The 14,281-nt window shown below is 44.2% G+C and overlaps 1 long non-coding RNA gene across 1 annotated transcript; it reads left to right on the top strand.

Annotated features, from left to right (window-relative positions):
- The first annotated feature begins 404 nt into the window (after positions 1-404).
- Positions 405-4,258, top strand: LOC142740704 (uncharacterized). The gene is made up of 2 exons (XR_012880857.1): positions 405-503; positions 2,206-4,258. It is a non-coding gene; the product is annotated as an uncharacterized LOC142740704 (long non-coding RNA).
- Positions 4,259-14,281: the final 10,023 nt, after the last annotated feature.

The following is a 14,281-nucleotide window of genomic DNA, read 5'->3' as shown; positions in this document are numbered from 1 at the left end:
GCCGCTTAGTTTTAGCGATTGGTGGGGGTCTCAGTGCTCGGACCCCCTCCAATCAAAACTTCTGAATTGTCACTATGACATGTCAGAAGCTTGTCGGAAGTTTAGTTACCCTTTAAGAATTGAAATAACATAAGACAGAATGACAATCCCACAAACAAAATGGATGACATTCGTTTAAATATTGGAAACTTTATTAATATTTAACAATGGCATCCTTGACATCAAAAGACATTACAAGACCACATGACACCTGAACATTCCATGACATCACCAGGTCACATGACACCTGAACATTCCATGACATCACGAGACCACATTACACCAGAACATTCCATGACATCACGAGATCACATGACCCCTGAAAATTCCATGACATCACAATGATGTACTTGGTGTATGAAGACCATAGACTATTGGACAGCTAATTTTTACATGAAGAGACTGAAAACCTGAGGAGAGCTCTCCACGTGACCAGCACCAAGAAAGGAAGAGAAGTCCTCCAGGTATGTAGGGAAGTTATACACCCGACATTTATGAGCTGACATATGTCCGTGCTGAGGAGATTCCAGGATCTGAACTTTCTCTATGACCATAAGACCGGTGGTTCATCTTCCAGTCCCGGAGTATTGATTGATATCTACGTCTATTATGAGCAGGAGTAGATTTGCTCCATATTTTGTGCCAATTTCTGCCATAAGTGATGCTAAATATTTTGGTCCATGAGGGGCCCCGCTCCCGCTGTGAATCCCCGCTAACTATTATTGTCACTTATAAAAGTGGTGAAATGTGTGAAAAGCTGCAACTATGGCGCAAATATGGCGTGCACCATATTGTGACTTTTTATACGGCATAAACGTGGCGTAGAACATTTGATAAGATTCCCTCACTGGATTATTTATGTCTATTATTGTGTATATCTGTAATTACATATTTATTCTGGATGATATGTATTCTGGGTGATATGTATACTGGATGATATGTATACTGGGTGATATGTATACTGGGGGAAATGTATACTGGGTGATATACTTACTGGGTGATATGTATACTGGATGATATGTATACTGGGTGATATGTATACTGGGTGATATGTATACTGGTTTATATGTATACTGGGTGATATGTATACTGGGGGATATGTATACTGGGTGATAAGTATACTGGGTTATATGCATACTGGATAATATGTATACTGGGTGATATGTTTTCTGGGTAATATGTATACTGGGTGATTTGTATACTGGGTTATATGTATACTGGGAGATATGTATACTGGGTTATATGTATACTGGGTGATATATTCACTGGGTGATATATTCACTGGGTGATATGTATACTAGGTGATATGTATACTGGGTTATATGTATACTGGGTGATATATATACTGGGTGTTATATATACTGGGTGATATGTTCACTGGGTGATATGTATACTGGATAATATATATACTGGGTTATATGTATACTGGGTGATATGTAAACTGGATGATATGTTAACTGGGTGATATGTATACTGGGTAATATGTATACTGGGTGATATGTATACTGGGTGATATGTGTATACTGGGTGATATGTATACTGGTTGATATGTATACTGGGTGCTATGTATACTGTGTGCTATATATACTGGTTGATATGTTCACTGGATAATATGTATACTGGGTGATATGTATACTGGATGATATGTACATTGGGTGATATCTATACTGGATTATATGTATACTGGGTTATATATATACTGGGTTATATGTGTACTGGATGATATGTATACTGGATGATATGTAGACTGGGGGCTATGTAGACTGGGGGATATGTACACTGGGTGATATGTATAATGGGTGATATGTACACTGGGTAATATATATACTGGATGACATGTATACTGCATGATATGTATACTGAATGATATGTATACTGGGTTATATGTTTACTGGTTTATATGTATACTGGGTGATATATACACTGGGCAACATGTATACTGGATGATATGTTACTGGATGATATGTATACTGGATGATATGTATACTGGATGATATGTATACTGGATGATATGTAAACTGGGTGATATGTATACTGCGTGATATGTATACTGGATGATATGTTTACTGGATGATATGTATACTGGGTTATATGTATACTGGGAGATATGTTCACTGGGGGATTGTAGTGAACATAAAACTGAATTGTGTTTTTTTTTTCTTTTAGAACAGAAAATCTCATTAAATCAAAAGATTAAAGACACAATGACATCAACTCAAGATTAAGACACAATCTAAAGACCAAGACACAATCTCAAGACTAAAACACAATCTCAAGACTAAGACAATCTCAAGACTAAGATACAATCTCAAGACTAAGACACAATCTCAAGACTAAAACACAATCTCAACACTAAGACACAATCTCAAGACTAAAACACAATCTCAAGACTAAGACACAATCTCAAGACTACGACACAATCTCAAGAATAAGATACAATTTTAAGAATAAGACTCAATCTCAAGATTAAGACACAATCTCAAGACTAAAACACAATCTCAAGACTACGACACAATCTCAAGAATAAGACAATCTCAAGAATAAGACTCAATCTCAAGATGAAGAAACAATCTCAAGACTAAGACACAATCTCAAGACTACGACAAAATCTCAAGAATAAGACACAATCTCAAGAATAAGACTCAATCTCAAGAATAAGACACAATCTCAAGACTTAGACACAATCTCAAGACTACAACACAATCTCAAGAATAAGACACAATCTCAAGAATAAGACACAATCTCAAGAATAAGACACAATCTCAAGAATAAGACACAATCTTAAGAATAAGACAATCTCAAGAATAAGACACAATCTCAAGAATAAGACACAATCTCAAGACTATGACCCAATCTCAAGAATAAGACACAATCTCAAGAATAAGACACAATCTCAAGACTACTTACGACACAATCTCAAGAATAAGACTCAATCTCAAGAATAAGACACAATCTCAAGACTAAGACACAATCTCAAGACTACGACACAATCTCAAGAATAAGACACAATCTCAAGAATAAGACACAATCTCAAGAATAAGACTCAATCTCAAGACTATGACACAATCTCAAGTATAAGACACAATCTCAAGAATAAGACACAATCTCAAGACTACGTACGACACAATATCAAGAATAAGACACAGTCAAGAAATCATGGGAAGATTAATATGTCATCATTAGACAGAGATTAGGTTAGAATAAAGGTGTTTTCCCATAAACAACATTTATCCCTTATCCTACAGGACGGGTGTTAGATATCTGATGGCTGGAAGTACGAGCGCTGGGACCCCAGTGATCACTAGAACATAGGTTTATGTTTCCCCTGTGTAAATGGAGTGTCCGTGCACATGCGTGACCACCGCCCCACTCACTGTCTACCGGATGGAGACCTCCGAGTTGCTCCATTGTCTGTCCTAACCTTAGTATAGCCAGGAAGGCGTACTCTGCAGTGAGAGGACAGGGAGCAGGGCTATGTCTCCATTTGGAATGTCCGTACTGGACTTGGGAGACAGTTTTAGCTTCGTCCTTTTTGTGGGCAGTGAATGGAGCAGTGGTCACTCCTGTGAACTATCGCTCCATTCACACAGGGGACTCGGGGACCCGCGTTCCTGTAAACGCCGCGGTCCTAGCGGTCGCACCTCCAGCCATCAGACATCACTCCATTTTGTTTGTGGGAAAACACCTTTTAGATTTCGAGGGTTCATTCTTTTAGATTGTAAGCTCCTAGGAGCAGGGCTTACGATCTGGTGGAACTCTTAGGAAATGGTGGTATCCTCTCTTTAACGTTAGGCGTCCTGGTAATAATTGATTGTGAACTGTCAGAGAGGATTCCTTTCGTTACATTGTAATGTAGACGTGTCACATTGTATTGTATGTTATAACCAGACTCTGCTTTATGTCCAGATGCAGTAGGCAGACAATCGATCTGATCCAGGGTGATCTCCGATCGCCACATATGGGGTCAGGAAGGAATTATTTTTCCCCTTAGAGACAGATCTCCGGGGGTTTTCTTCGCCTTCCTCTGGATCACTGGGTTGTGGCTCTTACCTCAGGACCTTACAATGAGAATTGTCCTTTGTGACAATTGCTGGACGGTCAGATTGACTGTCACCCTGAGTTTACACTCCCCAGGTCCTGAATTAAGAGCCACAACTCTCATCATTTAATAAAATAGAGAAAGTCATTCTTTTTATGACACTTCTACTTATTGCTAAAACCATTGTCTCTCGTGTCGTTATTCTCCGGAATTATTCCATAAGTCGGGTGTAATATAATAGAGAAGAGGGGGCAGATTTATGTAGACCAGCGTTTCATAGACCAGTCTGTAACCAAAGTGTCTCGGAGTAAAGCGCGGCCACATTTCTAGAAGGTCCAGGTCTCTGAATAAATTTGGCAACTTTTGAATTAGTAAATCTGTCAGACCTATGGCGGCCCCGACCCTTTACAATTAACCCCGTCTAATGTTCAAAAGTAGTGAGAGACCAGAAAAACTGCAGATTTTATCACAAATAGGGCGTGCGCCAACATTGCGTCATTTCTACACCAGAAAGCGGACGTCGTTCCACTGATAAATTCCCCCAGGATCATTGTTTAACCCCCATATTTTAGGAACATTTGGAGCACAACCCGGCCAGTCCTCACTCCAACATCCACCACGTCCTGCTGACCGTCAGCAGGATTGCCACCTTTTTACCATAAAATACCGACCAGGGTAAATACTGGCAGTTGTTTTCAGGGGTGACTTAACACAGAGTTTGTTTTGAAGGCGGGAGCCCGAAGAAGAGCCACAGGGGCCAGGTTTGAGCAAAACATTTTTCAGCAAAAAACTTCTAATATGTGTAACGTCCGCGGCTGCGGCTCATCGTTCCTAATTACAGCAGCCCCCCCGACGGCCGCGACCGCAGACTGCCTAGTGCTGACCGACATCTTCCTAGGTGACGCCAGTACTCTGTCATGTCCGTGGCTGCGGGCCTTCAGTGCCACTCTCCCCATGAGTCGGCGAGCTCTGGTCCCAGTCTCCTTACCAGGAGACACCAGCAATCACTTCCACACACCTCAGCCGGATCCAGTAGGGTGCGCGCGCACGCTCGTGCCCGCTCTTAAAGGAGCAGCGCGCACACCGGACTCTAGGCCGTGAGTACATTGGACTATAAATTCCGTACTATCCTGGTCGAGTACTGTGTTGAGCCAAAGTCATGCCGTGCTGTATACCACGCCTGAGCTGCTTCACCTCGCCTGACGTCTACTGCTGCCTAGTCCCAGCCAAGCCTGCCCTGCTGCTGCCCGAGCTGCCACACGTACCTATACGAACTATAGACATTGACCTGTGCCCTTTTGGCCAGCTGCCATAATGCCAAGGTGGTACGGCCCAGTGGGTCCACAAACCTTGCGTGACAGTACGCTCAGGCCATGGACCCCGCTGGTCGATTCAAGACCTTGACGACGTCTCAAGAGATGCGGGCGGATATGCTAGATCTCCAGTCTCGACAGGACCTTCTCCTCCAGGCGTTGATCATTCTTGCACGTCAGCAGGAGGCACAAGCTGCCATTCCTCCTACTACACCTCCTGGCAGTGTTGATCCTCAGACTACACCTCTTGGCATTGTTGTCCTGCGTGTTTCTTTGCCACTTCCTGACCGCTATGTTGGAGACTCAAGTACCTGTCGTGGATTTCTGAATCAGTGCCAGATCCACTTCAGCCTGTATAGTAGGACATTTTCGTCTGATGGTGCAAGGGTCGCTTTCATCATCTCTCTCCTCACTGGCAAGGCTCTTGCATGGGCGAACCCTATCTGGGAGAGACAAGGACCATAGACCCGTTACTTCCAAGGCTTCCTCCTGACTTTTCGCATGGTGTTTGTGGAGCCTGGACGGGTCTCATCTGCAGCGACCTCTTTGATTAACCTGGTGCATCCCTTCCCCGTGGTAGGGTATATCCTCTCTCCTTGCCAGAGACTCTGTCCATGTCCGCCTATGTGAAAGAGAACATGGAAAGATGCTTCATACGAAAATCCTCCTCCCGGCAGGAGCCCGTTACTTCTTTGTCAAAAAGAGAGATGGCTCTCTTCGTCCTTGTATCGACTACCTAGGTCTCAACCAGATCACGGTGAAGAATAAATATCCATTGCCACTGATCTCTGAACTGTTTGATCGTATAAGTGGTGCCAAGATTTTTTCTAAACTAGACCTGCGTGGGGCTTACAACCTAATCCGGATTGGCCATAGAGCGCTTTTTGGGATTCGCCAATTTTTACAGACAGTTTATTTTAAACTTCTCCTCACTGACTTCTCCTATCTGTAACCTCACTAAGAAGGGCATGAACGCCAAGGTGTGGACTCCTGAGGCAGAGTCCGCATTCAATAACCTGAAGAGTGCCTTCACGTCAGCCTCTATCCTCCATCATCCGGATGTCCCTCTGCAGTTCTCGTTGGAGGTGGACGCATCCTCTGTCGGTGCTGGTGCACCCCTGTTCCAGAGAGGTCCCAAGGGCAAGTCAATGGTATGTAGATATTTCTCTAAGCTCTTCTTTTCCGCAGAACGCAACTACTCGATTGGGAATCGGGAGTTACTGGCCATCAAATTGGATCTGGAAGAGTGAAGACATCTACTAGAGGGTGAAGCTCATCCGATCCTAATTTTTACAGACCACAAGAATCTGACCTACCTCCAGACGGCTCAATGGTTGAACCCTCGTCAGGCCAGGTGGTAACTGTTCTTTACCAGGTTCCAGTTTGAGCTCCATTATCGCCCGGCCGACAAGAATCTGAGGGCCGATGCCTTGTCCGGGTCTTTTGAGACGGAAGACACCATGGAGATTCCACAGAACATTGTTGATACATCTTGCATTGTCTCTGTCAATCCTCTGCAAGTTGGGGACATTCCTCCAGGGAGGAAATTTGTGCGCCTGGCTGATCGTGGAAGAATCCTCCATTGGGGACACTTCTCTAGACTGGCAGGTCATGCGGGGGTCCGTAAGACCTGGGATCTGATTGCTTATCATTTCTGGTGTCCCACGCTGCCCAACGACATAATGGACTTTGTTTATTCCTGTTCAGTATGTGCAGCCAAATAGGTCGCTCACATTTCAGACCTGCTGGTCTGCTCCAGCCATTGCCTGTGCCCAATGCCCCCTGGCAGCATTTAGCTATGGACTTTAATACGGACCTGCCTTTCTCTGCCGGATGCAGTACTGTCTGAGTGGTGGTGGATTTTCGAAGATGGCTCACTTCGTTCCTATGACCGGTCTTCCTTCTGCTCCTCAGCTGGCCAAGCTGTTTATCTAACACATCTTCCGCCTGCACGGCTTGCCGCAGCATATTGTGTCTGATCGGGGGGGAAGTTCAACCCGAAGTCTGGAGAGCCCTCTGCTGACTCCTCGGTGTGAAGTTGGACTTTTCCTCAGCCTACCATCTTCAGTCCAATGGTCAGGTCGAGAGGATAAATCAGATCTTGGAGAACTACCTACGCCACTTAATCTCCAAACAGCATGATGACTGGGTGCAGCTGCTTCCGTGGGCTGAGTTTTCATATAATAATCACACCAGCGAGTCCACAAGGAATAAACCGTTCCAAATTGTCTACGGCCAACACCCACGATACCTCCGAGGTACCAGCCGCTGACTCCGCTTTTAGAGACTTCCTGCAGATCTGGCAGCTGACTCGATCCTCCATCCTAATGGCAGTCGACCGCATTAAACGGAAGGCTGACACAAGGAAAAGAGAACCTCCTAATTTTCTCCCTGGCATGAAGGTCTGGCTGTCTTCTAGGAATATTCGACTAAGCGTGCCGTCATGCAAATTTGCTCCCAGGTTCCTCTGACCCTTCGAGATTCTACAGCAGATCAACCCTGTCGCCTACAAGCTTCGGCTGCCTCCTTCCCTCAAGATCCCCAACTCCTTCCATGTCTCCCTCCTGATGCCGGCGGTTCTGAACCGCTATACCAAAACTCCTAGCCCTGCCGTTGCCTCCAGTGGTCCTTCAGACTCCTTTGAGGTTAAGGAGATCTTGGACACCAAAAAAGTGAGAGGAAAGACTTTTTATTTGGTGGATTGGAGGGGGTTTGGTCCTGAAGAGAGATCCTGGGAGCCAGAAGAGAACCTCAATGCTCCTACTCTTCTGAAAAAGTTTCTCTTTCGCTCTGGTCCGAAGAAGAGAGGGGATACTGTCATGTCTGTGGCTGCGGGCCATCAGCGTCACTCTCCCCATGACAGCCGCAGCCAGGAGTTGGCGAGCGCTGGCCCCAGTTTCCTTCCCAGGAGACGCCAGCACTCGCTTCCACTCACCTCAGTCGGTTATCATACCCGTTCTTAAAGGGGAAGCGCGCGCACTGGAATTTGATGAAGCATCAGGCCGTGAGTACCCTGGACTATAAGAGGGGTCCGGCCCCCTACTTCGATGCCTGAGCATTGTTGTTGTTTCCCTAGTTTGTCTATGCAATGGTTTCCTAGTGTGTTCCTGTTCCTGTTTCCTGCATTCCATACTATCCTGGTCGAGTGCTGTGTTGAGCCAAAGTCGTGCCATGCTGTATACCATGCCTGACCTGCTTCACCTCATCTAACGTCTACCTGCTGCCTAGTCCCTGCTGAGCCTGCCTTGCTACTGTCCGAGCTGCCACAGGTACCCTCTATAAACTATAGACTTTGACCTGCGCCCTGTTGGCCAGCTGCCATACAGCCATGGGATCCTCCTGTGCACCATCATACGCCTGTTTACATCTGGGATGGTGGGAGGAATTTATAGTATACCCGCATCCCCTCTTCAGAAAATGTGCTGCCACCTGGCTTAGATATATGGACGATATTCTCCTATGCTGGAAGGGATCACTGGACTCTTTAGAAAATTTTATCAAGGACCTGAATATCAATAAACTGAATATCTTGTTGACATTTACTTATAGTAAAAACTCTATCAGCTTTCTTGATCTCAATATTCATAGGGAGGTGAATAGATTGAAAACGACTACATATCGAAAACCAACATCAGGTAATACCCTATTGGCAGCAAGTAGCCACCATCTTCCATCCCAAATTAAGGGGATCCCGATAAGTGAATTTCTTAGAATTCATCGTAATTGTACTGATTTCGAGGATTTTAAGAATGAAGCACAAGACTTATCATCTCGCTTTGAAAAGAGGGGATACTCCAAAAAATCTATTAAGAAGGGATATAATAGGGCATCCAGACAGAACAGAGAGGAAATCCTCAAAAGAGGTAAGAAGAACAACAGTGATAATAGGGTGAGATTTATTTCGAGATATGGGTCCCATTGGGATATACTTCGAAATTTAATGATAAAAAATTGGTTTTGAAAACAGACACTTTTTTTGACAGTGAACATAAGAAGGAATTTAAAGTTTTTAACTTTATCAATTGCCGCTCAACCATGGTTGTCTACTCTATTGTTTGCCCTTGTGGGAAACAATACATTGGGAAAACGAAGCGAGAACTGCATATACGCATAAATGAGCATATTCTGGATATCACCAAGGGGGAAATGAAAAACCCTTTAGCAGCACATTTTAAAACATATCATGAACAGTCACCAACTGGCTTGAAATTTATGGGGATTTACCAATTATTTGGGGATAGGAGGGGAGGTGACCGTAATCGTATACTCCTTCAAAAAGAAACCATGTGGATTTACACATTGGGAACCCTAAATCCTAGAGGACTAAATAACGAAATAAAATGTAACATGTTTCTCTGAGCCTAAATCGTTGAGGGCTGATGGATCTCTACTGGGATGGCTGTATTACCAGCGTCTGCAGTAGTCTCCACCTGCTCTCTCCTTTTATTGATATCTAATGTTATTTTGAATTACACCTGACTATATATTTTTCTTTGGATTCCCCTTGCAATAAAATATTGAATTAGATTGAGAATGGATTGTGTGAACTTCTTTCTAATAGTTTATGTTCTAAATAAATACATAAACGAAAATTAGCAAGTTTAAAAGTAGGGGGTTAACTTCTGTTCCCTGAATAAAATATGCAATTTACTATATAAAAAACATATGACTCTATGCTCTCACTCCAAAATTCCCTCTTTCTTAAAATCTTAAAAAAAACAAAAATCATTTTGATATAGAGAATGTGTGCTCTGTCTGAATATCCCATTTCCTATGTATAGGGAATAATCAAAATGTATAATGAGAAGGAGTAATGTTGCTCTTTACATGGAATTTTTAACCCATTGGGTGAATGAGCAGTAGCAAGTTTATTCTCTTTAGCCCCTTGGTGTTGGGAGTAGTTGTCGCTTGGCTCCCCATGGGTGGTGGGGACCCGGGACCCATTGCCTTTATGGCATGAGACCGTGTTCCCTGCCTCCCCTGTGGTGCCTTGATAACTCTTCTCATACACAATCTTTGCATATAGAAGTTACAATGAATCTGATTATTAAAACTATACTTATGAGACTCTCTAATTTTTATGTTGATTTGTGGGGTTCTTGGGACAATCCCCGGGGTAGGTGGGGACCCGGGTTCTGATGCTTGAGTAAGCGTGGAACCCCCTCCCTGCCTCCCCTGGAGTGTTCCATGAATTACATATATTCAATTATTAAAATTGTATAGCAATGTGTACCATGGGAAGAATTATATTTTTCCATAATATTATTGTCATATTTGGATGCTAATAATATTTTCTGCTAACTTCATCTATGTACAAATAAATATATAAATTGATAATTGAAAATTATATAGCAAGGAGGTTTTTCTGAGTGACCATTTTTCTTTCACAATACTATCACTACGACTTGGAAATTAAATTAAATCCAGGTGGGACACACCACTGATAGACCTTTTTTCCTTTATGGATACTTGAATTAATGCTTTATGGATACGGATTAATTGAAACATGAGTTAACTGTCGGTGTTTATAAAGTGCATTATTTACTGTTAAAATAGAAATCCTAATTATTGCATTTCATAAAAGATTTATATATATTCTTTGCAACAAGTTAAAATTATCTTGATGGAATATTATATTATTTGGAACCAAGTGAATTTTTGGGACATTATAAATACAACGGATTCAGTTGCATTTGTCAAACAGCTCTGAGGAAATCCCGTTCCGGGATGAAACGCGTCAGCTGACCTAATCAAACAGGGCGGGTAGTGACGTCTAATTCCTGCCTTGCAAATCCCTGTCCAATGTTGGAGACATCACATGGAAAGAGGATATCATACAATTTCGGAACTTACCTGGTTACCGGCATGCGCCCTTGTCCTTTTGGATCTTGCACTTTCCGGCTTACGATGTGGAATGCCTAGGCACACTGGAAAGAAAAGCTTTATCTGAGGTGACGGTGGAAGTTTTGGAGGCTATAAAGGAAATATATGGCCATACATGTCGGTACTTACCTGTTGAAGGCCCTCTACTCCACCTGCCTGGCTGGCTGCCTCCCCGCATGGTTCCCTGGGGCTTGCTGAATGTTTGGAGGTAAAACCTATATAAAGGAATAAAAATTGGGCTTGCCGAATATAAAATCTGGAAGGCTATATTGACCTATGGGTCTATGAATAGACTGCTTACCACTATAGATCCTTACAAAAATCAAGGATCTCTTTATTGAAATGGAGGGGAAAAAAAACCTGCTGCAAAATCTGGTTCCCCAATATACGAGGGCCATCCTCTTGTGATAAGTACCATAATATATAACAAGATTCTTTTCAAAAAATTATTTCCAACCACATGAAATGGGAACTCTGGCCATTCCAAGGATAAAAAAATATATATTGTCAAAAACCGCAAGTGTGAATATAACCCAGCGGTTTTACTGAAATTCTTTTGAAATAATATATATACATTGTGAATGTTATTTATCCTAGGAAACTTGATCTATGTACAGAAGTTCTAATTGTATGGTTTTCTTGGCCAGGAGATTTTCTTTTAAAATTTGTGTATATGTATATTTATACTTCCGATTATATCTGGAGTTCAAAATAAAATACTTTTGATAATTTTCTATTAACCCAAGAGTGCCTAGTCATATTTCTGGAATATTTTTCTTTTCTTTTTTCTTTTTGTTTTTCATAATTTCCTATCAGAAATGGCACCGTGCTATATTATCATTGCATTTTTGGGTTTTCATATTGGGTATGGTTTAGTTATAACCACATCTTTTTCTATATAGGTCCACAAACCCTACGTGACATACTCACTGCCGCTCTGCTCTGCAGCGGCTTCTGGCATGCGCATGCATGCTCTCGCCCGGCCTTAACGTGCCAGCGCGCGCACATGAATAGAGTTACTAATTAGCCCTAATCACTCTGGACTATAAAAGGGGTTCACTTATTGCTTGAGCATTGCTTGTATACCTATGTTAGTCTTGCAAATGGTACATTAGTGGTATCCTGTTGCCAGTGTTCCTGTGCCCTGCTACCTATATCCTGTGTCCCGTGCTGTATTTGTTCCTGTGCTATCTCTAGTGTTGGAGTCGTGTTGTGCCGTCTGTTACCCCTGCATGACTGTATACGGCCTCTTAGGCTGTCATCTGCGGCTTGCAGGACACCGTAGCTCCCTCAGGAGAGGAGCGAGCAGGCTGAAGAATAAGCGGTGCTAGAAGTGGCTCTGCTCCGGAAACCCGGCTCTGGGGAAGCACCTGATATCACTGTCTACGTGGTTGTGTGGCAGTATCTACAGAGGGCACTGTGGCATTATCTACGGGTGGCTGTCTGGCAGTATCTAGAGAGGGCACTGTGGCATTATCTACGGGTGGCTGTCTGGCAGTATCTATAGAGGGCACCGTGGCATTATCTACGGGTGGGTGAGTGGCAGTATCTGCAAAGGGCACTGTGGCATTATCTACGGATGGGTGTGTGGCAGTGTAACGGCTGCCGCGCCGTTCCCCGCCATCCCCACGACCTCTCCTTTCGTTCCGGCGCCCTCCATCACCAGCTGCTCATCCCGAGCTCCATTTACCCGATCCGGACGCTCTGCTGGCCATGGACGGCGTCAGGTGAGTGCATCCTTTACCTCATTTCGCAGCCGTCATCCTCAATGTGCGGCTGCAGTCACTAGAGGGCACACGCGCTGACTCGTCCTGTCTTAAAGGGCCAGCGCACGCCTTAATTCCTAAGACTTCCTATTTAAGGTTCCTCCTCCCTTGCATCCCTGCTTGTTCAACCAAGTTCCCCGTGAGTTCCCTTTGCCCTGGTTCCCCGTTTCCATCCCTTCTGCCTTTTGTCTGGATTTCCCGTTACTGACCTCTGCTTGAACTTGACTATCCTTCTCTGCCGCCTGCCTTGACCCATTGCTGCCATACCCGTTACGCCGCCTGCCGCCTGCCTTGACCTATTGCTGCCATACCCGTTACGTCTGCTGCCTGTCCTGAGTTCTGCCTACCCATCCGACCGCCTCTACCCGCTGTGCTAAGCGTTGCCTGGATTCAAAGCACCATCTCCCAGATGACACCGAGGATCCACGAACAAACCGGTGAGAACAGTTATAGGTTGAACAAGCCATGGATCCCCTAGACACAGCCCTGCCTGACACGGCTGATATGGCTCAGGAGCTTTCTAGACAACGAGTCTGCCAAGATCAGCTGTTTCAGCTACTGCAGAATGTATCCACTCGTTTGAACGAACTGGCGCCTCCGATACCACCACCACCACCACCGCAAGCTCCTGTCTACAGTCCTGGACTACAACTACCTATGCCTGCCCGCTATGAGGGAGACCCCAAGACCTGCAGGGGATTTGTTAACCAATGCACCATCCACTTTGAAGTCATGGCGCATCATTTTAACTCAGACCGGACTAAGGTGGTCTATATCCTGTCTCTGCTGTCTGATGAAGTGTTGGCTTGGGCATCGTCCTTGTGGGAGAGAAACGACCCCATCATGTACAACATTCAGAACTTTCTCTCCACGTTTAAAAGGGTGTTTGAAGAACCGGGTCGAGCCTCTTCTGCAGCTTCCTCTCTACTCAAGCTCCGGCAAGGAACCTCCACTGTAGGCCAATACGCCATTCAATTCGGCACCTTGGCTACTGAACTCCAGTGGAATAATGAGGCTTTGTTATCGACCTTCTGGGTGGGTCTGGCGGGCCGAATCAAGGATGAACTTGCTGGCCAAGACCTTCCACCGTCCTTGGATGACTTGATTACTTTAGCTAATCATATAGATATACGTTTTCGTGAGAGACAACGAGAATCTGCTCGAGGCAATCAGACATCACGGTTGGCACCAACCTTTCAAAGACCTCTTCTGGCCTCATCTTCCCCCCGTTCGGATGAACC

Source organism: Rhinoderma darwinii, chromosome 2, assembly GCF_050947455.1.
Source record: "Rhinoderma darwinii isolate aRhiDar2 chromosome 2, aRhiDar2.hap1, whole genome shotgun sequence".
Taxonomy (NCBI): domain Eukaryota; kingdom Metazoa; phylum Chordata; class Amphibia; order Anura; family Rhinodermatidae; genus Rhinoderma; species Rhinoderma darwinii.
Note: the sequence above shows the minus strand (reverse complement) of the source record. Positions and strands in the feature narration are given on the sequence as shown.